This window comes from Camelina sativa, chromosome 5 (genome assembly GCF_030686135.1).
Source record: "Camelina sativa cultivar CO46 ecotype springtype chromosome 5, ASM3068613v1".
NCBI lineage: Eukaryota > Viridiplantae > Streptophyta > Magnoliopsida > Brassicales > Brassicaceae > Camelina > Camelina sativa.
This window is the reverse complement of record NC_141884.1, coordinates 24,548,154-24,569,418: the sequence shown is the minus strand read 5'-3', so window position 1 is coordinate 24,569,418 and position 21,265 is coordinate 24,548,154. Positions and strand designations below refer to the sequence as shown.

At 36.6% G+C, this 21,265-nt stretch overlaps 18 non-coding genes across 18 annotated transcripts; all 18 read left to right on the top strand.

The window, feature by feature from the left end:
* The first annotated feature begins 6,821 nt into the window (after window positions 1-6,821).
* Window positions 6,822-6,903, top strand: TRNAS-AGA (transfer RNA serine (anticodon AGA)). Its single transcript has one exon. It is a non-coding gene; the product is annotated as a tRNA-Ser (tRNA).
* A 432-nt stretch (window positions 6,904-7,335) lies between these two features.
* On the top strand, window positions 7,336-7,420 carry TRNAY-GUA (transfer RNA tyrosine (anticodon GUA)). The gene is given in 2 exon segments: window positions 7,336-7,372; window positions 7,385-7,420. It is a non-coding gene; the product is annotated as a tRNA-Tyr (tRNA).
* Window positions 7,421-8,134: 714 nt separating this feature from the next.
* On the top strand, window positions 8,135-8,216 carry TRNAS-AGA (transfer RNA serine (anticodon AGA)). The gene has a single exon. It is a non-coding gene; the product is annotated as a tRNA-Ser (tRNA).
* Window positions 8,217-8,648: 432 nt separating this feature from the next.
* On the top strand, window positions 8,649-8,733 carry TRNAY-GUA (transfer RNA tyrosine (anticodon GUA)). Its single transcript is given in 2 exon segments — window positions 8,649-8,685; window positions 8,698-8,733. It is a non-coding gene; the product is annotated as a tRNA-Tyr (tRNA).
* Window positions 8,734-9,447: 714 nt separating this feature from the next.
* On the top strand, window positions 9,448-9,529 carry TRNAS-AGA (transfer RNA serine (anticodon AGA)). The gene has a single exon. It is a non-coding gene; the product is annotated as a tRNA-Ser (tRNA).
* A 432-nt stretch (window positions 9,530-9,961) lies between these two features.
* TRNAY-GUA (transfer RNA tyrosine (anticodon GUA)) lies at window positions 9,962-10,046 on the top strand. Its single transcript is given in 2 exon segments — window positions 9,962-9,998; window positions 10,011-10,046. It is a non-coding gene; the product is annotated as a tRNA-Tyr (tRNA).
* A 714-nt stretch (window positions 10,047-10,760) lies between these two features.
* TRNAS-AGA (transfer RNA serine (anticodon AGA)) lies at window positions 10,761-10,842 on the top strand. The gene has a single exon. It is a non-coding gene; the product is annotated as a tRNA-Ser (tRNA).
* A 1,231-nt stretch (window positions 10,843-12,073) lies between these two features.
* Window positions 12,074-12,155, top strand: TRNAS-AGA (transfer RNA serine (anticodon AGA)). The gene has a single exon. It is a non-coding gene; the product is annotated as a tRNA-Ser (tRNA).
* Window positions 12,156-12,587: 432 nt separating this feature from the next.
* TRNAY-GUA (transfer RNA tyrosine (anticodon GUA)) lies at window positions 12,588-12,672 on the top strand. The gene is given in 2 exon segments: window positions 12,588-12,624; window positions 12,637-12,672. It is a non-coding gene; the product is annotated as a tRNA-Tyr (tRNA).
* Window positions 12,673-13,385: 713 nt separating this feature from the next.
* TRNAS-AGA (transfer RNA serine (anticodon AGA)) lies at window positions 13,386-13,467 on the top strand. The gene has a single exon. It is a non-coding gene; the product is annotated as a tRNA-Ser (tRNA).
* A 1,230-nt stretch (window positions 13,468-14,697) lies between these two features.
* Window positions 14,698-14,779, top strand: TRNAS-AGA (transfer RNA serine (anticodon AGA)). The gene has a single exon. It is a non-coding gene; the product is annotated as a tRNA-Ser (tRNA).
* Window positions 14,780-15,021: 242 nt separating this feature from the next.
* On the top strand, window positions 15,022-15,106 carry TRNAY-GUA (transfer RNA tyrosine (anticodon GUA)). The gene is given in 2 exon segments: window positions 15,022-15,058; window positions 15,071-15,106. It is a non-coding gene; the product is annotated as a tRNA-Tyr (tRNA).
* A 902-nt stretch (window positions 15,107-16,008) lies between these two features.
* TRNAS-AGA (transfer RNA serine (anticodon AGA)) lies at window positions 16,009-16,090 on the top strand. Its single transcript has one exon. It is a non-coding gene; the product is annotated as a tRNA-Ser (tRNA).
* A 1,195-nt stretch (window positions 16,091-17,285) lies between these two features.
* On the top strand, window positions 17,286-17,367 carry TRNAF-AAA (transfer RNA phenylalanine (anticodon AAA)). Its single transcript has one exon. It is a non-coding gene; the product is annotated as a tRNA-Phe (tRNA).
* A 242-nt stretch (window positions 17,368-17,609) lies between these two features.
* On the top strand, window positions 17,610-17,694 carry TRNAY-GUA (transfer RNA tyrosine (anticodon GUA)). The gene is given in 2 exon segments: window positions 17,610-17,646; window positions 17,659-17,694. It is a non-coding gene; the product is annotated as a tRNA-Tyr (tRNA).
* A 907-nt stretch (window positions 17,695-18,601) lies between these two features.
* TRNAS-AGA (transfer RNA serine (anticodon AGA)) lies at window positions 18,602-18,683 on the top strand. The gene has a single exon. It is a non-coding gene; the product is annotated as a tRNA-Ser (tRNA).
* A 242-nt stretch (window positions 18,684-18,925) lies between these two features.
* Window positions 18,926-19,010, top strand: TRNAY-GUA (transfer RNA tyrosine (anticodon GUA)). The gene is given in 2 exon segments: window positions 18,926-18,962; window positions 18,975-19,010. It is a non-coding gene; the product is annotated as a tRNA-Tyr (tRNA).
* Window positions 19,011-19,115: 105 nt separating this feature from the next.
* Window positions 19,116-19,200, top strand: TRNAY-GUA (transfer RNA tyrosine (anticodon GUA)). The gene is given in 2 exon segments: window positions 19,116-19,152; window positions 19,165-19,200. It is a non-coding gene; the product is annotated as a tRNA-Tyr (tRNA).
* The last annotated feature ends 2,065 nt before the right edge of the window (window positions 19,201-21,265 follow it).

Here is a 21,265-nt window from a genome sequence, read left to right as displayed (position 1 = left end):
GTGAACTCGTTAAATCGTTGGTGTCGTTCTTTCGTCTTTCTTTTACTTTCTATTTTCAATCAAACATCGAAGATACGCATAAGAGTTCTATTTGTTTTCAATCTCCGATCGGTTAATAACCTCACAAATTGGTATCAGAGCCTGGGTTTTGGCGAAGCACGATCGGATTGAAGATGTCTGGGGTTCCGATTGCAGTGTTTGATGGTTCGGGAGACTTCTCTTTGTGGAAGACGAGGATTAGAGCTCATCTAAGTGTGATCGGGTTAAAGGATGTACTGGTGGAGAAAGCTCCGTCTCCGCCACTCACGGAGGAGGAAGAACAAGATCCTGAGAAGAAGAAAAAGCGTGAATCTGATGAAGCGGCAAGGTTGGAGAGGTACGATAAAGCAAAGAACGTAATCTTTCTAAACGTTGCGGATAAAGTCTTGAGGAACATCGAGTTATGCGATACTGCAGCTGAAGCGTGGTCGACATTGGAGAAGATGTTTATGCCAACTTCCTTGCCACATCGAGTTTATTCTCAGTTGAACTTTTATACATTCAAGATGCAGGAGAATAAGAAGATCGATGACAACATTGATGATTTTCTCAAGATTGTAGCGGATCTCAATCACTTGTAGATCGAGATATCAGATCAGGTACAAGCTATCATTCTGTTGAGTTCCTTACCTGCAAGATTCGATAGTTTAGTTGAAACACTGAAGTATAGCACGGGTAGGGAGAAGTTAAGTTGGATGATGTTATGGTAGCTGCAAGGGATAAGGAGAGGGAAGTGGCTCAGAATAGCAAGACTATAGGAGAAGGACATTTTGCTAGGGGAAGATCAGAAGAGAAATATAATGGTCAGGCTAGTAAAGGGAGAGGTAGATCAAGGTCCAAGTCAAAAGATGGAAAGAGAGTTTGCTGGATATGCGGTAAAGAGGGACATTTCAAGAAACAATGTTTCAACTGGATTGAACGGAACAAGAACAAGACTCAGAACACAGATAAAGGAGAAGCAGGAGTTGCTAAATCTGGTGCTGATCGTGACCCCGCAATGGTTTTAATGGCGGTGGAAGAGAGTTTGTGTACTACAGGGGATAAAACTGAGGAATGGATTTTAGACACTGGGTGCTCATTTCACATGACACCAAGGAGAGAGTTATTTTCAGACTTCAAGGAGATAACATCCGGGTATGTAAAGATGGGGAACAACACCATATCTCAGGTTAAAGGTGTTGGTAGTGTTAAGATACGAAACTCAGATGGAACATCTGTTATTCTTACAGATGTGAGATATATGCCATCCATGTCTCGAAACTTGATCTCTGTAGGAACCTTCGAGGACAGAGGATGTTGGTTTAAGTCACAGAATGGAGTTCTGAAGATAATCATTGGTTGTTCTACATTGCTCAGAGGTCTGAAGCGAAGCACATTGTATATTCTGCAAGGAAGAGCAGAGATACCAGAGTCTCATGTATCTGAGCCTCTAAAAGATGAAACTGCTTTGTGGCATAGCAGAATGGGGCACATGAGCCAGAAGGACCTTGAAGTACTAGTTAAGAAAGGTTGTTTGGACAAGGAAATGGTTAAGGAGCTTAAATTCTGTGAGGACTGTGTATTTGGTAAGAATCATAGGGTGAGTTTCACTCAAGCTCAACATGTGTCTAAGGAAAAGCTGGCGTATGTGCATTCAGACTTATGGGGCTCACCACACAACCCTCCCTCACTCGGTAACTGTCAGTATTTCATCTATTTTTTTGATGATTACTCAAGAAAGGTGTGGATATATTTCTTCAAACGGAAAGACGAAGCATTTGAGAAGTTTGTCGACTGGAAGAAAATGGTGGAGGTTCAGTCTGGGAAAAAAGTAAAGAAGCTCAGAACAGATAATGGGTTGGAATATTGTAATCAGTATTTCGACAAGTTTTGCAGAGATGAAGGTATAGTTCGACATAGGACGGTTGCTTACACACCCCAGTAGAACGGTGTGGCTGAGAGGTTAAATCGAACCATTATGGACAAGGTTCGCAGTATGTTGAGCGAAAGTGGCCTTGAGAAAAAAGTCTGGGAAGAAGTAGCTTTGACTGCAGTTTATTTGATCAATAGATCACCCTCAACTGCTATTGACTTTGACTTACCAGAGGAGAGATGGACATCACATCTACCAGATTTAAGTGGACTAAGGAGATTTGGGTGTCTTGCTTATATACATACTGACGAGGGAAAACTGAATCCACGAGCAAAGAAGGGATTCTTTACAAGTTATCCTGAAGGAGTGAAGGGGTATAAGGTTTGGTTACCAGATGAAGGTAAATGTGTTATAAGCAGGAATGTGATTTTCAGAGAAGAGGTAATGTACAAAGATCATGACAAAGTTCAACAGCAGGATATTACCGAGGTTGATTTGGAGAATTTGGGTTTAAAGGAAAATGAGTTAGATCAAGGTGGAGTCACACACGAGAGTGTTGATCAAGGTGGAGCTTCACGCGCACAGGAGCATGAGACTCCATCAAATCCCTCTGTTTCAGGTAGTACTCAAGTTGAGGAGGAAGGTGAAGATTCAGAGTCAAAAGACTTAAGTGACTATCAACTCGTAAGAGATCGAGGGAGAAGAGCTATCAAGGCTAATAAGAAGTATTCTGACTCGTACATGGTGCGATTTGCGTATTATACAGAAGATGGAGGAAGGTCTGAACCTGGTTCATATAAGGAAGCTCTGCTTGATCTGGATTGGGATAAGTGGAATGATGCAATGAAGGAGGAAATGTCCTCGATGAAGAAGAACCGAACATGGGATCTAGGAGATAAGCCAAAAGGAGCTAAGGTCGTAGGTTGCAGATGGATTTACACGAGGAAACCAGGAATTCCTGGAGTGGAAGCTCCTAGATTCAAAGCTAGACTAGTTGCAAAGGGTTACTCTCAAACCAAAGGTATTGATTATACATAAATATTTTCACCAGTGGTTAAACATGTTTCCATTAGGTATCTGTTGTCTATGGTGGTGCATTTTAATATGGAGTTGCAGCAAATGGATGTGAAGACAGCTTTTTACATGGCTATCTTGATGAGGAAATAATGATGGCTCAACCAGAAGGTTTTGTTGATGAGGCTCACTCGGAGCAGGTATGTTTTCTGAAGCGATCACTGTATGGGTTGAAACAGTCTCCTAGGCAGTGGAATCTTAGGTTTGATGAGTTCATGAAGGGAATAGACTATGAACGAAGTTCTTATGATAGCTGTGTCTATTGGAAGAAATTTAAAGATGGAAGTCGTATCTACTTACTCTTATACGTAGAGACATGCTGATAGCTTCTGAGAACAAGAGTCATGTAGAGGAATTAAAGAGGTTGCTAAGTCAAGAGTTTGAGATGAAAGATTTAGGAGAAGCTAAAAAGATTCTTGGAATGGAAATGGAAAGAGATAGGGTTGCAGGAACCTTGACTCTGTCTCAAGAGAGTTATGTTAAGAAAGTTCTGAAAACTTTCGGGATGGATAAAGCCAAGTCAGTCGCGACTCCTTTGGGTGCTCATTTCAATCTTCGAGTAGCAACTGATAAGGAATTCGAAGAACAGTTTGAGAGGATGAGAGTGGTGCCTTATGCAAATACTGTTGGTAGTATTATGTACTCTATGATAGGCACGAGGCCAGACCTTGCACATCCTGTTGGGGTGATTAGTAGATTCATGAGTAGACCACTCAAGGATCATTAGCAGGCGGCTAAGTGGGTCTTGAGATATATGAGGGGCACTGAAAAGATGAAGTTGTGTTTCAGGAAGCAAGGAGATTTCTTGTTAAGGGGATACTGCGATGCAGATCATGCTGGTGATGGCAACAGTCGCAGGTCCACTACTCGGTATGTGTTTACAGCAGGAGGAAACTCTATTGTTTGGAAGTCAAGACTTCAGAAAGTAGTAGCTTTGTCTTCAACTGAAGCCGAGTATATGGCTCTCACTGAAGCGGTCAAAGAAGCTATATGGTTAAAAGGGTTGGCTGAAGAACTCGGGTTTCCACAGAAGTATGTGGAGGTGCACAATGACTCGCAGAGTGCGATTGCATTATCAAAGAATTCGGTGCACCACGAGAGGACAAAACATATTGATATCAGGTTGCATTTCATCAGAGATATCATTAATGAAGGTACTGTGAAGGTGATAAAGATTGCAGGTGAATGTAATCCGGCTGACATTTTCACCAAGGTTGTTTCAGTGGATACACTGGAGGGAGCACTTCAAATGCTCCGAGTATCAAAAGACTGAGGGTGGACTCAGGAACCGGAGGGGAATCCAAGTACTAGAAGAAGTGATACAGAAGACCATTCGAACCAAGGTGGAGATTTGTAAGTATGGTTCTTATGGTTACTTCAGAATTGTATCTAAGTGTGAGGAAGACTCTCGGTAAACGAGAGGATTAGCTCAGGGATAGCTTTCAAGTGATGCACGTGACCTACACGTGAGACAGAAGACTAAAGCTGTTGAGGTCGTCGAAGTCAACAGGAGCTATAAGGTCTTTGCGGTTTTAATCTCTTGAACTGATTCTTATCTTCATCTCTGTATCAGAGAGTTAGTTACAGAGAGGTTAGAGAGATTTGATTAGAGAGAGAGAGAAGAGAGAGAAAGCTTGAGAGCGTTGTAACAGAAACAATGATCACAAGTATCTAGTGGATTCTGGAGTATCATCTCCGGCGAGACGTAGCGTTTCCGGTTAAGGAGCGTGAACTCGTTAAATCGTTGGTGTCGTTCTTTCGTCTTTCTTTTACTTTCTATTTTCAATCAAACATCGAAGATATGCAGAAGAGTTCTATTTGTTTTCAATCTCCGATCGGTTAATAACCTCACAGTAAGCAAGCTGCATACGAGCTGCGAGATAAGAAAGTTGCACGAGAGCTGTGAGATAAGCGAGCTGCAGATGAGCTGCTAGGCAATCAAACCACTAATGAGCTGCAAAGTAAACAAGCTAAGCTGCATGAGAGCTGCAAGATAAGCAAGCTGCGAATGAGCTCCAAGAGAGATTTGAACGACCTGTGAAATAAGTAAGCTGCAAATGAGCTGACTTGGTGCAAGACAAGTTCTCGGCTTATCTTCCAAGTATTCATTCTTGTAGTTGCGAGCATCAAGCTCGGCTTTTCTATGGGTGAGACATGTGTACTCAACTTCATAGTGTAACCTGATACGAGAGGAGCTTGGCATTTTCACTATAGTGCTTGACGGAGGCGGAGATGGGGAAAGAGATGAGATCAGAGCTCTTGTTTTGACGGCGACGTTGGTCTTTACAACTCTTGAATTCTTCGAGGTATGGAACACTAAGTAAAAAATACTCGATTGGTATGTTTTTGGGCTTATACAATTCTGATAGCATAATAAATGATTTATAGTACACCAAGTAAAAAAAAACTTTGAGCTTTCCTCTATTCTATGCTTTAAAAACCCATACGATCATAGAGTTTTTGAAAGATAAAATTAAAGTTGTATACGCAGAATTATATGTAAAGGCTCGTGGTTAGTGCTTAGGAATCGTCAACGTTTCTAGCTACAAGCCTAGTGAAAAACCCTTTGCCGCTTTCTTCCACGATTTGTATGCGTTACTTTTCCAATAATATCATATATAGGCCACATCTCAGTACTATTACATGCATATAGATAAGTAGATATAAAATATTTCAACAAAGGAGCTCTTCAAAAAAATTATTTTCAAATTCAGAAAAAGTATTTGTGATATGAAATTGCAACACAACATGGCAACGTTAAAGTTACTAGTTAGCTCACCTTTTTTCCACTACTCTTCTAAGTACTTTTAAGATTGATTAGAAGTACTATGTTGAATCTTCTACACGCGTATAATCTTATAATAAAAACCGACCTTAGCTCAGTTGGTAGAGCGGAGGACTGTAGTAGACGCAGATTATCCTTAGGTCACTGGTTTGAATCCGGTAGGTCGGATTTTATGGGCTAAAGCCTTTTTCTTTTCGTGAATTCTAAATTTATGCAAATCTTTGTGTTCAGAGATTATTTAGAAAAGTACACATGCATCAAGTACAATACAATCCGACCTTAGCTCAGTTTGTAGAGCGGAGGACTGTAGTTGAAGCAGAATATCCTTAGGTCACTGGTTCGAATCCGGTAGGTCGGAATTTTCTCCCACATGTTGGGATTTTATTGAGTTGTGACATTTACTTTTTTTGAATATTGGTTCTAATTAACCAAGACACGCTGGCAACAAAAGAAGACTTAAACTAAACCTTTTGATCGGATTCGTTTTCTATTCGATTGGTATGTTTTAGGGTTATACAATTCTGTTAGCATAAGAAATGATTTTTTAGTACACTAAGTAAAAAATACTATGAGTTTTCCTCTATTCTATGCTTTAAAACCCCAAATGATCTTAGAGTTTTTGAAAGATAAACTTTAAGTTCTATATGCAGAATTATATTTAAAGGCTCGTGGTTAGTGCTTACGAATCGTCAACGTTCTTACAAGCGTAGTGAAAAACCCTTTGCCACTTTCTTCCACGATTTGTATGCGTTAATTTTGCAATAATATAAACAATCATAGCCCACATCTTAGTATTACATGCATATAGATAAGTAGATATAAAATAATATATCAACAAAGGAGCTCTTCAAAAAATTTGTTTTCGAATTCAGAAAATGTATTATAATTCTTGAAACATAAAGAGAGCCGAACAAGCGTTGTGCTTTTAATCTTTTTATCTAGGTTATAAATCGAGTCATGATTAGACTCATCCCCAATTCTCACTGAACACGAGCATCTATGATAATTCTCAATGAACACTAGCATATATGATAGAGAATAGTATATAGCTAGGTCTCTTTTCATATAAGAGTGGACGTGCCGGAGTGGTTATCGGGCATGACTAGAAATCATGTGGGCTTTGCCCGCACAGGTTCGAATCCTGCCGTTCACGTTTTTATTTATCGTGCGTGTAAGTTCTAAAATTGTGTATTGTTCCGTTATAGAGTTTCTTCCGGTTTTCCGTCACCTAAGTTTGATGTAAACTTTAATTGTGATATGAAATTGCAACACAACATGGCAACGTTAAAGTTACTAGTTAGCTCACCTTTTTTCCACTACTCTTCTAAGTACTTTTAAGATCGATTAGAAGTCCTATGTTGAATCTTCTACACGAGTATAATCTTATAATAAAAACCGACCTTAGCTCAGTTGGTAGAGCGGAGGACTGTAGTAGACGCAGATTATCCTTAGGTCACTGGTTTGAATCCGGTATGTCGGATTTTATGGGCTAAAGCCTTTTTCTTTTCGTGAATTCTAAATTTATGCAAATCTTTGTGTTCATAGATTATTTAGAAAAGTACACATGCATCAAGTACAATACAATCCGACCTTAGCTCAGTTGGTAGAGCGGAGGACTGTAGTTGAAGCAGAATATCCTTAGGTCACTGGTTCGAATCCGGTAGGTCGGAATTTTCTCCCACATGTTAGGATTTTATAGAGTTGTGACATTTACTTTTTTTGAATATTGGTTCTCATTAACCAAGACACGCTGGCAACAAAAGAAGACTTAAACTAAAACTTTTGATCAGATTCGTTTTCTATTCGATTGGTATGTTTTAGGGTTATACAATTCTGTTAGCATAAGAAATGATTTTATAGTACACTAAGTAAAAAATACTCTGAGTTTTCCTCTATTCTATGCTTTAAAACCCCAAATGATCATAGAGTGTTTGAAAGATAAACTTTTAAGTTGTATATGCAGAATTATATTTAAAGGCTCGTGGTTAGTGCTTACGAATCGTCAACGTTCTTACAAGCGTAGTGAAAACCCCTTTGCCACTTTCTTCCACGATTTGTATGCGTTAGTTTTGCAATAATATAAACAATCATAGCCCACATCTCAGTATTACATGCATATAGATAAGTAGATATAAAATAATATATCAACAAAGGAGCTCTTCAAAAAATTTGTTTTCGAATTCAGAAAATGTATTATAATTCTTGAAACATAAAGAGAGCCGAACAAGCGTTGTGCTTTTAATCTTTTTAGCTAGGTTATAAATCCAGTCATGCTTAGACTCATCCACAATTCTCACTGAACACCAGCATCTATGAGAATTCTCAATGAACACTAGCATTTATGATAGAGAATAGTATATAGCTAGGTCTCTTTTCATATAAGAGTGGACGTGCCGGAGTGGTTATCGGGCATGACTAGAAATCATGTGGGCTTTGCCCGCGCAGGTTCGAATCCTGCCGTTCACGTTTTTATTTATCGTGCGTGTAAGTTCTAAAATTGTGTATTGTTCCGTTATAGAGTTTCTTCCGGTTTTCCGTCACCTAAGTTTGATGTAAACTTTAATTGTGATATGAAATTGCAACACAACATGGCAACGTTAAAGTTACTAGTTAGCTCACCTTTTTTCCACTACTCTTCTAAGTACTTTTAAGATCGATTAGAAGTCCTATGTTGAATCTTCTACACGAGTATAATCTTATAATAAAAACCGACCTTAGCTCAGTTGGTAGAGCGGAGGACTGTAGTAGACGCAGATTATCCTTAGGTCACTGGTTTGAATCCGGTATGTCGGATTTTATGGGCTAAAGCCTTTTTCTTTTCGTGAATTCTAAATTTATGCAAATCTTTGTGTTCATAGATTATTTAGAAAAGTACACATGCATCAAGTACAATACAATCCGACCTTAGCTCAGTTGGTAGAGCGGAGGACTGTAGTTGAAGCAGAATATCCTTAGGTCACTGGTTCGAATCCGGTAGGTCGGAATTTTCTCCCACATGTTAGGATTTTATATAGTTGTGACATTTACTTTTTTTGAATATTGGTTCTCATTAACCAAGACACGCTGGCAACAAAAGAAGACTTAAACTAAAACTTTTGATCAGATTCGTTTTCTATTCGATTGGTATGTTTTAGGGTTATACAATTCTGTTAGCATAAGAAATGATTTTATAGTACACTAAGTAAAAAATACTCTGAGTTTTCCTCTATTCTATGCTTTAAAACCCCAAATGATCATAGAGTGTTTGAAAGATAAACTTTTAAGTTGTATATGCAGAATTATATTTAAAGGCTCGTGGTTAGTGCTTACGAATCGTCAACGTTCTTACAAGCGTAGCGAAAACCCCTTTGCCACTTTCTTCCACGATTTGTATGCGTTAGTTTTGCAATAATATAAACAATCATAGCCCACATCTCAGTATTACATGCATATAGATAAGTAGATATAAAATAATATATCAACAAAGGAGCTCTTTAAAAAATTTGTTTTCGAATTCAGAAAATGTATCATAATTCTTGAAACATAAAGAGAGCCGAACAAGCGTTGTGCTTTTAATCTTTTTAGCTAGGTTATAAATCCAGTCATGCTTAGACTCATCCACAATTCTCACTGAACACCAGCATCTATGATAATTCTCAATGAACACTAGCATTTATGATAGAGAATAGTATATAGCTAGGTCTCTTTTCATATAAGAGTGGATGTGCCGGAGTGGTTATCGGGCATGACTAGAAATCATGTGGGCTTTGCCCGCGCAGGTTCGAATCCTGCCGTTCACGTTTTTATTTATCGTGCGTGTAAGTTCTAAAATTGTGTATTGTTCCGTTATAGAGTTTCTTCCGGTTTTCCGTCACCTAAGTTTGATGTAAACTTTAATTGTGATATGAAATTGCAACACAACATGGCAACGTTAAAGTTACTAGTTAGCTCACCTTTTTTCCACTACTCTTCTAAGTACTTTTAAGATCGATTAGAAGTCCTATGTTGAATCTTCTACACGAGTATAATCTTATAATAAAAACCGACCTTAGCTCAGTTGGTAGAGCGGAGGACTGTAGTAGACGCAGATTATCCTTAGGTCACTGGTTTGAATCCGGTATGTCGGATTTTATGGGCTAAAGCCTTTTTCTTTTCGTGAATTCTAAATTTATGCAAATCTTTGTGTTCATAGATTATTTAGAAAAGTACACATGCATCAAGTACAATACAATCCGACCTTAGCTCAGTTGGTAGAGCGGAGGACTGTAGTTGAAGCAGAATATCCTTAGGTCACTGGTTCGAATCCGGTAGGTCGGAATTTTCTCCCACATGTTAGGATTTTATAGAGTTGTGACATTTACTTTTTTTGAATATTGGTTCTCATTAACCAAGACACGCTGGCAACAAAAGAAGACTTAAACTAAAACTTTTGATCAGATTCGTTTTCTATTCGATTGGTATGTTTTAGGGTTATACAATTCTGTTAGCATAAGAAATGATTTTATAGTACACTAAGTAAAAAATACTCTGAGTTTTCCTCTATTCTATGCTTTAAAACCCCAAATGATCATAGAGTGTTTGAAAGATAAACTTTTAAGTTGTATATGCAGAATTATATTTAAAGGCTCGTGGTTAGTGCTTACGAATCGTCAACGTTCTTACAAGCGTAGCGAAAACCCCTTTGCCACTTTCTTCCACGATTTGTATGCGTTAGTTTTGCAATAATATAAACAATCATAGCCCACATCTCAGTATTACATGCATATAGATAAGTAGATATAAAATAATATATCAACAAAGGAGCTCTTTAAAAAATTTGTTTTCGAATTCAGAAAATGTATTATAATTCTTGAAACATAAAGAGAGCCGAACAAGCGTTGTGCTTTTAATCTTTTTAGCTAGGTTATAAATCCAGTCATGCTTAGACTCATCCACAATTCTCACTGAACACCAGCATCTATGATAATTCTCAATGAACACTAGCATTTATGATAGAGAATAGTATATAGCTAGGTCTCTTTTCATATAAGAGTGGATGTGCCGGAGTGGTTATCGGGCATGACTAGAAATCATGTGGGCTTTGCCCGCGCAGGTTCGAATCCTGCCGTTCACGTTTTTATTTATCGTGCGTGTAAGTTCTAAAATTGTGTATTGTTCCGTTATAGAGTTTCTTCCGGTTTTCCGTCACCTAAGTTTGATGTAAACTTTAATTGTGATATGAAATTGCAACACAACATGGCAACGTTAAAGTTACTAGTTAGCTCACCTTTTTTCCACTACTCTTCTAAGTACTTTTAAGATCGATTAGAAGTCCTATGTTGAATCTTCTACACGAGTATAATCTTATAATAAAAACCGACCTTAGCTCAGTTAGTAGAGCGGAGGACTGTAGTAGACGCAGATTATCCTTAGGTCACTGGTTTGAATCCGGTATGTCGGATTTTATGGGCTAAAGCCTTTTTCTTTTCGTGAATTCTAAATTTATGCAAATCTTTGTGTTCAAAGATTATTTAGAAAAGTACACATGCATCAAGTACAATACAATCCGACCTTAGCTCAGTTGGTAGAGCGGAGGACTGTAGTTGAAGCAGAATATCCTTAGGTCACTGGTTCGAATACGGTAGGTCGGAATTTTCTTCCACATGTTGGGATTTTATAGAGTTGTGACATTTACTTTTTTTGAATATTGGTTTTCATTAACCAAGACACGCTGGCAACAAAAGAAGACTTAAACTAAAACTTTTGATCAGATTCGTTTTCTATTCGATTGGTATGTTTTAGGGTTATACAATTCTGTTAGCATAAGAAATGATTTTATAGTACACTAAGTAAAAAATACTCTGAGTTTTCCTCTATTCTATGCTTTAAAACCCCAAATGATCATAGAGTGTTTGAAAGATAAACTTTTAAGTTGTATATGCTGAATTATATTTAAAGGCTCGTGGTTAGTGCTTACGAATCGTCAACGTTCTTACAAGCGTAGTGAAAACCCCTTTGCCACTTTCTTCCACGATTTGTATGCGTTAGTTTTGCAATAATATAAACAATCATAGCCCACATCTCAGTATTACATGCATATAGATAAGTAGATATAAAATAATATATCAGCAAAGGAGCTCTTTAAAAAATTTGTTTTCGAATTCAGAAAATGTATTATAATTCTTGAAACATAAAGAGAGCCGAACAAGCGTTGTGCTTTTAATCTTTTTAGCTAGGTTATAAATCCAGTCATGCTTAGACTCATCCACAATTCTCACTGAACACCAGCATCTATGATAATTCTCAATGAACACTAGCATTTATGATAGAGAATAGTATATAGCTAGGTCTCTTTTCATATAAGAGTGGACGTGCCGGAGTGGTTATCGGGCATGACTAGAAATCATGTGGGCTTTGCCCGCGCAGGTTCGAATCCTGCCGTTCACGTTTTTATTTATCGTGCGTGTAAGTTCTAAAATTGTGTATTGTTCCGTTATAGAGTTTCTTCCGGTTTTCCGTCACCTAAGTTTGATGTAAACTTTAATTGTGATATGAAATTGCAACACAACATGGCAACGTTAAAGTTACTAGTTAGCTCACCTTTTTTCCACTACTCTTTTAAGTACTTTTAAGATCGATTAGAAGTCCTATGTTGAATCTTCTACACGAGTATAATCTTATAATAAAAACCGACCTTAGCTCAGTTGGTAGAGCGGAGGACTGTAGTAGACGCAGATTATCCTTAGGTCACTGGTTTGAATCTGGTATGTCGGATTTTATGGGCTAAAGCCTTTTTCTTTTCGTGAATTCTAAATTTATGCTAATCTTTGTGTTCATAGATTATTTAGAAAAGTACACATGCATCAAGTACAATACAATCCGACCTTAGCTCAGTTGGTAGAGCGGAGGACTGTAGTTGAAGCAGAATATCCTTAGGTCACTGGTTCGAATCCGGTAGGTCGGAATTTTCTCCCACATGTTGGGATTTTATAGAGTTGTGACATTTACTTTTTTGAATATTGGTTCTCATTAACCAAGACACGCTGGCAACAAAAGAAGACTTAAACTAAAACTTTTGATCAGATTCGTTTTCTATTCGATTGGTATGTTTTAGGGTTATACAATTCTGTTAGCATAAGAAATGATTTTATAGTACACTAAGTAAAAAATACTCTGAGTTTTCCTCTATTCTATGCTTTAAAACCCCAAATGATCATAGAGTGTTTGAAAGATAAACTTTTAAGTTGTATATGCAGAATTATATTTAAAGGCTCGTGGTTAGTGCTTACGAATCGTCAACGTTCTTACAAGCGTAATGAAAACCCCTTTGCCACTTTCTTCCACGATTTGTATGCGTTAGTTTTGCAATAATATAAACAATCATAGCCCACATCTCAGTATTACATGCATATAGATAAGTAGATATAAAATAATATATCAACAAAGGAGCTCTTCAAAAAATTTGTTTTCGAATTCAGAAAATGTATTATAATTCTTGAAACATAAAGAGAGCCGAACAAGCGTTGTGCTTTTAATCTTTTTAGCTAGGTTATAAATCCAGTCATGCTTAGACTCATCCACAATTCTCACTGAACACCAGCATCTATGATAATTCTCAATGAACACTAGCATTTATGATAGAGAATAGTATATAGCTAGGTCTCTTTTCATATAAGAGTGGACGTGCCGGAGTGGTTATCGGGCATGACTAGAAATCATGTGGGCTTTGCCCGCGCAGGTTCGAATCCTGCCGTTCACGTTTTTATTTATCGTGCGTGTAAGTTCTAAAATTGTGTATTGTTCCGTTATAGAGTTTCTTCCGGTTTTCCGTCACCTAAGTTTGATGTAAACTTTAATTGTGATATGAAATTGCAACACAACATGGCAACGTTAAAGTTACTAGTTAGCTCACCTTTTTTCCACTACTCTTCTAAGTACTTTTAAGATCGATTAGAAGTCCTATGTTGAATCTTCTACACGAGTATAATCTTATAATAAAAACCGACCTTAGCTCAGTTAGTAGAGCGGAGGACTGTAGTAGACGCAGATTATCCTTAGGTCACTGGTTTGAATCCGGTATGTCGGATTTTATGGGCTAAAGCCTTTTTCTTTTCGTGAATTCTAAATTTATGCAAATCTTTGTGTTCAAAGATTATTTAGAAAAGTACACATGCATCAAGTACAATACAATCCGACCTTAGCTCAGTTGGTAGAGCGGAGGACTGTAGTTGAAGCAGAATATCCTTAGGTCACTGGTTCGAATACGGTAGGTCGGAATTTTCTCCCACATGTTGGGATTTTATAGAGTTGTGACATTTACTTTTTTTGAACATTGGTTTTCATTAACCAAGACACGCTGGCAACAAAAGAAGACTTAAACTAAAACTTTTGATCAGATTCGTTTTCTATTCGATTGGTATGTTTTAGGGTTATACAAATCTGTTAGCATAAGAAATGATTTTATAGTACACTAAGTAAAAAATACTCTGAGTTTTCCTCTATTCTATGCTTTAAAACCCCAAATGATCATAGAGTGTTTGAAAGATAAACTTTTAAGTTGTATATGCAGAATTATATTTAAAGGCTCGTGGTTAGTGCTTACGAATCGTCAACGTTCTTACAAGCGTAGTGAAAAACCCTTTGCCACTTTCTTCCACGATTTGTATGCGTTAATTTTGCAGTAATATAAACAATCATAGCCCACATCTCAGTATTACATGCATATAGATAAGTAGATATAAAATAATATATCAACAAAGGAGCTCTTCAAAAAATTTGTTTTCGAATTCAGAAAATGTATTATAATTCTTGAAACATAAAGAGAGCCGAACAAGCGTTGTGCTTTTAATCTTTTTATCTAGGTTATAAATCGAGTCATGGTTAGACTCATCCATAATTCTCACTGAACACAGCATCTATGATAATTCTCACTGAACACTAGCATTTATGATAGACAATAGTATATGGCTAGGTCTATTTTCATATAAGAGTGGACGTGCCGGAGTTGTTATCGGGCATGACTAGAAATCATGTGGGCTTTGCCCGCGCAGGTTCGAATCCTGCCGTTCACGTTTTTATTTATCGTGCGTGTAAGTTCTAAAATTGTGTATTGTTCCGTTATAGAGTTTGTTGCGGTTTTCCGTCACCTAAGTTTTATGTAAACTTTAATTGTGATATGAAATTGCAACACAACATGGCAACGTTAAAGTTACTAGTTAGCTCACCTTTATTCCATTACTCTTCTAAGTACTTTTAACATCGATTAGAAGTACTATGTTGAATCTTCTACACGTGTATAATCTTATAATAAAAACCGACCTTAGCTCAGTTGGTAGAGCGGAGGACTGTAGTAGACGCAGATTATCCTTAGGTCACTGGTTCGAATCCGGTAGGTCGGATTTTATGGGCTAAAGCCTTTTTCATTTCGTGTATTCTAAATTTATGCAAATCTTTGTGTTCATAGATTATTTAGAATAGTACACATGCATGAAGTACAATACAATCCGACCTTAGCTCAGTTGGTAGAGCGGAAGACTGTAGTTGAAGCAGAATATCCTTAAGTCACTGGTTCGAATCCGGTAGGTCGGAATTTTCTCCCACATGTTAGGATTTTATAGAGTTGTGACATTTATTTTTTTTGAATATTGATTCTAATTAACCAAGACACGCTGGCAACAAAAGAAGACTTAAACTAAAACTTTTGAGCGGATTCGTTTTTTATTCGATTGGTATGTTTTAGGGTTATACAATTCTGTTAGCATAAGAAATGATTTTATAGTACACTAAGTAAAAAATACTCTGAGCTTTCCTCTATTCTATGCTTTAAATCCCCAAATGATCATAGAGTTTTTGAAAGATAAACTTTAAGTTGTATATGCAGAATTATATTTAAAGGCTCGTGGTTAGTGCTTACGAATCGTCAACGTTTTACAAGCGTAGTGAAAAACCCTTTGCCACTTTCTTCCACGATTTGTATACGTTAATTTTGCAATAATATAAACAATCATAGCCCACATCTCAATATTACATGCATATAGATAAGTAGATATAAAATAATATATCAACAAAGGAGCTCTTCAAAAAATTTGTTTTCGAATTCAGAAAATGTATTATAATTCTTGAAACATAAAGAGAGCCGAACAAGCGTTGTGCTTTTAATCTTTTTATCTAGGTTATAAATCGAGTCATGGTTAGACTCATCCATAATTCTCACTGAACACCAGCATCTATGATAATTCTCACTGAACACTAGCATTTATGATAGACAATAGTATATGGCTAGGTCTATTTTCATAAAAGAGTGGACGTGCCGGAGTTGTTATCGGGCATGACTAGAAATCATGTGGGCTTTGCCCGTGCAGGTTCGAATCCTGCCGTTCACGTTTTTATTTATCGTGCGTGTAAGTTCTAAAATTGTGTATTGTTCCGTTATAGAGTTTGTTCCGGTTTTCCGTCACCTAAGTTTTATGTTAACTTTAATTGTGATATGAAATTGCAACACAACATGGCAACGATAAAGTTACTAGTTAGCTCACCTTTTTCCACTACTCTTCTAAGTACTTTTAAGATCGATTAGAAGTACTATGTTGAATCTTCTACACGCGTATAATCTTATAATAAAAACCTAAGACTGTAGTAGACGCAGATTATCCTTAGGTCACTGGTTGGAATCCGGTAGGTCGGATTTTATGGGCTAAAGCCTTTTTCATTTCGTGTATTCTAAATTTATGCAAATCTTTGTGTTCATAGATTATTTAGAAAAGTACACATGCATCAAGTACAATTTAATCTGACCTTAGCTCAGTTGGTAGAGCGGAGGACTGTAGTTGAAGCAGAATATCCTTAGGTCACTGGTTCGAATCCGGTAGGTCGGAATTTTCTCCCACATGTTGGGATTTTATAGAGTTGTGATATTTATTTTTTTTGAATGTTGATTCTAATTAACCAAGACACGCTGGCAACAAAAGAAGACTTAAACTAAAACTTTTGATCGGATTCTCGATTGGTATGTTTTAGGTTTATACAATTCTGTTAGCATAAGAAATGATTTTATAGTACACTAAGTAAAAAATACTCTGAGTTTTCCTCTATTCTATGCTTTAAAACCCCAAATAATCATAGAGTTTTTGAAAGATAAACTTAAAGTTGTATATGCAGAATTATATTTAAAGGCTCGTGGTTAGTGCTTACGAATCGTCAATGTTCTTACAAGCGTAGTGAAAAACCCTTTACCACTTTCTTCCACGATTTGTATGCGTTAATTTTGCAATAATATAAACAATCACAGCCCACATCTTAGTATTAAATGCATATAGATAAGTAGATATAAAATAATATATCAGCAAAGGAGGTCTTCAAAAAATTTGTTTTCGAATTCAGAAAATGTATTATAATTCTTGAAACATAAAGAGAACCGAACAAGCGTTGAGCTTTTAATCTTTTTATCTAGGTTATAAATCGAGTCATGGTTAGACTCATCCATAATTCTCACTGAACACAGCATCTATGATAATTCTCACTGAACACTAGCATTTATGATAGATAATAGTATATGGCTAGGTCTATTTTCATATAAGAGTGGACGTGCTGGAGTTGTTATCGGGCATGACTAAAAATCATGTGGGCTTTGCCCGCGCAGGTTCGAATCCTGCCGTTCACGTTTTTATTTATCGTGCGTGTAAGTTCTAAAATTGTGTATTGTTCGGTTATAGAGTTTGTTGCGGTTTTCCGTCACCTAAGTTTTATGTAAACTTTAATTGTGATATGAAATTGCAACACAACATGGCAACGTTAAAGTTACTAGTTAGCTCACCTTTTTTCCATTACTCTTCTAAGTACTTTTAACATCAATTAGAAGTACTATGTTGAATCTTCTACACGCGTATAATCTTATAATAAAAACCGACCTTAGCTCAGTTGGTAGAGCGGAGGACTGTAGTAGACGCAGATTATCCTTAGGTCACTGGTTCGAATCCGGTAGGTCGGAATTTATGGGCTAAAGCCTTTTTCATTTCGTGTATTCTAAATTTATGCAAATCTTTGTCTTCATAGATTATTTAGAAAAGTACACATGCATCAAGTACAATACAATCCGACCTTAGCTCAGGTGGTAGAGCGGAGGACTGTAGTTGAAGCAGAATATCCTTAGGTCACTGGTTCGAATCCGGTAGGTCGGAATTTTCTCCCACATGTTGGGACTTTATAGAGTAGTAACATTTACTTTTTTTTTTTTAATAATGGATCTAATTAACCAAGACACGCTGGCAACAAAAGAAGACTTAAACTAAAACTTTTGATCGAATTCGTTTTTTATTCAATTGGTATGTTTTAGGTTTATACAATTCTGTTAGCATAAGAAATGATTTCATAGTACACTAAGTAAAAAATACTCTGAGGTTTCCTCTATTCTATGCTTTAAAACCCCAAATAATCATAGATTTTTTGAAAGATACACTTAAAGTTCTATAGGCAGAATTATATTTAAAGGCTCGTGGTTAGTGCTTACGAATCATCAACGTTCTTACAAGCGTAGTGAAAAACCCTTTTCCACTTTCTTCCACGATTTGTATGCGTTAATTTTGCAATAATATAAACAATCATAGCCCACATCTCAGTATTACATGCATATAGATAAGTAGATAAAAAATAATATATCAACAAAGGAGCTCTTCAAAAAATTTGTTTTCGAATTCAGAAAATGTATTATAATTCTTGAAACATAAAGAGAGCCGAACAAGCGTTGTGCTTTTAATCTTTTTATCTAGGTTATAAATCGAGTCATGCTTAGACTCATCCATAATTCTCACTGAACACCAGCATCTATGATAATTCTCACTGAACACTAGCATTTATGATAGACAATAGTATATGGCCAGGTCTATTTTAATATAAGAGTGGACGTGCCGGAGTGGTTATCGGGCATGACTAGAAATCATGTGGGCTTTGCCCGCGCAGGTTCGAATCCTGCCGTTCACGTTTTTATTTATCGTGCGTGTAAGTTCTAAAATTGTGTATTGTTCCGTTATAGAGTTTGTTCCGGTTTTCCGTCACCTAAGTTTTATGTAAACTTTAATTGTGATATGAAATTGCAACACAACATGGCAACGTTAAAGTTACTAGTTAGCTCACCTTTTTTCCATTACTCTTCTAATTACTTTTAAGATCGATTAGAAGTACTATGTTGAATCTTCTACACGCGTATAATCTTATAATAAAAACCGACCTTAGCTCAGTTGGTAGAGCGGAGGACTGTAGTAGACGCAGATTATCCTTAGGTCACTGGTTCGAATCCGGTAGGTCGGAATTTATGGGCTAAAGCCTTTTTCATTTCGTGTATTCTAAATTTATGCAAATCTTTGTGATCATAGATTATTTAGAAAAGTACACATGCATCAAGTACAATACAATCCGACCTTAGCTCAGTTGGTAGAGCGGAGGACTGTAGTTGAAGCAGAATATCCTTAGGTCACTGGTTCGAATCCGGTAGGTCGGAACTTTCTCCCACATGTTGGGATTTTATAGAGTTGTGACATTTACTTTTTTTTGAATAATGGGTCTAATTAACCAAGACACGCTGGCAACAAAATAAGACTTAAACTAAAACGTTTGATCGAATTCGTTTTTTATTCGATTGGTATGTTTTAGGTTTATACAATTCTGTTAGCATAAGAAATGATTTCATAGTACACTAAGTAAAAATTACTCTAAGGTTTCCTCTATTCTATGCTTTAAAACCCCAAATGATCATAGATTTTTTGAAAGATAAACTTAAAGTTGTATATGCAGAATTATATTTAAAGGCTCGTGGTTAGTGCTTACGAATCGTCAACGTTCTTAGTTGCATTGGAATAAGACACATTACGCTTATAATTTGTCAGTACCATTGGATTAAGACACATTTTAACCCCAGACACACTAACAAAGCTGTTTACAGCTTCTAAGCAATGTTTTCTTGGTTTTAGTCTGTTTTGGGACAAAATGTCTATAAGTGGCTTTTAAACTCTCCACATCTATCTCAAACTCTTATAATTAGTTAGTTGCATTGGATTAAGACACATTTTAACCCCAGAAACACTAACAAAGCTGTTTAGTATTTCTAAGCATTGTTTTCTTGGTTTTAGCATGTTTTGGGACAAAATGGGTATAAGTGGCTTTTAAACTCTCCACATCTATCTCAAACTCTGATAATTAATTAGTTGCATTGGATTAAGACACATTTTAACCCCAGAAACACTAACAAAGCTGTTTAGTGCTTCTAAGTAATGTTTTCTTGGTTTTAGCCTGTTTTGGGATAGAATGGGTATAAGTGGCTTTTAAACTCTCCACATCTATCTCAAACTCTTATAATTAGTTAGTTGCATTGGATTAAGACACATTTTAACCCCAGAAATACTAACATAGCTGTTTACAGCTTCTAAGCAATGTTTTCTTGGTTTTAGCCTATTTTGGGACAAAATGGGTATAAGTGGCTTTTAAACTCTCCAAATCCATCTCAAACTCATATAATTAGTTAGTTGCATTAAATTAAGACACATTTTAACCCCAAAAACACTAACAAAGCTGTTTAGTGCTTCTAAGCAATGTTTTCTTGGTTTTAGCCTGTTTTGGGACAAAATGGGTATAAGTGGCTTTTAAACCCTCCACATCTATCTCAAAGTCTTATAATTAGTTAGTTGCATGGATTAAGCCACAATTTAACCCCAGAAACACTAACATAGCTGTTTACAGCTTCTAAGCAATGTTTTCTTGGTTTTAGCCTATTTTGGGACAAAATGGGTATAAGTGGCTTTTAAACTCTCCACATATATCTCAAACTCTTAGAATTAGTTAGTTGCATTGGATTAAGACACATTTTAACCCCAGAAACACTAACAAAGCTGTTTAGGGCTTCTAAGCAATGTTTTCTTTGTTTTAGCCTGTTTTGGGACAAAATGGGTATAAGTGGCTTTTAAACTCTCCACATCAATCTCAATCTCTTATAATTAGTTAGTTGCATTGGATTAAGACACATTTTAACCCTAGAAACACTAACAAAGCTGTTTACAGCTTCTAAGCAATGTTTTCTTGGTTTTAGCCTGTTTTGGGACAAAATGGGTATAAGTGGCTTTTAAACTCTCCACATCAATCTCAAACTCTTATAATTAGTTAGTTGCATTGGATTAAGACACATTTTAACCCTAGAAACACTAACAAAGCTGTTTACAGCTTCTAAGCAATGTTTTCTTGGTTTTAGCCTGTTTTGGGACAAAATGGGTATAAGTGGCTTTTAAACTCTCCACATCTATCTCAAACTCTTATAATTAGTTAGTTGCATTAGATTAAGACACATTTTAACCCCAGAAACACTAACAAAGCAGTTGAGTGCTTCTAAGCAATATTTTCTTGGTTTTAGCCTGTTTTGGGACAAAATGGGTATAAGTGGCTTTTAAACTCTCCACATCCATCTCAAACTCTTATAACTAGTCAGTTGCATTGGATTAAGACACATTTTAACCCCAGAAACACTAACATAGCTGTTTACAGCTTCTAAGCAATGTTTTCTTGGTTTTAGCCTGTTT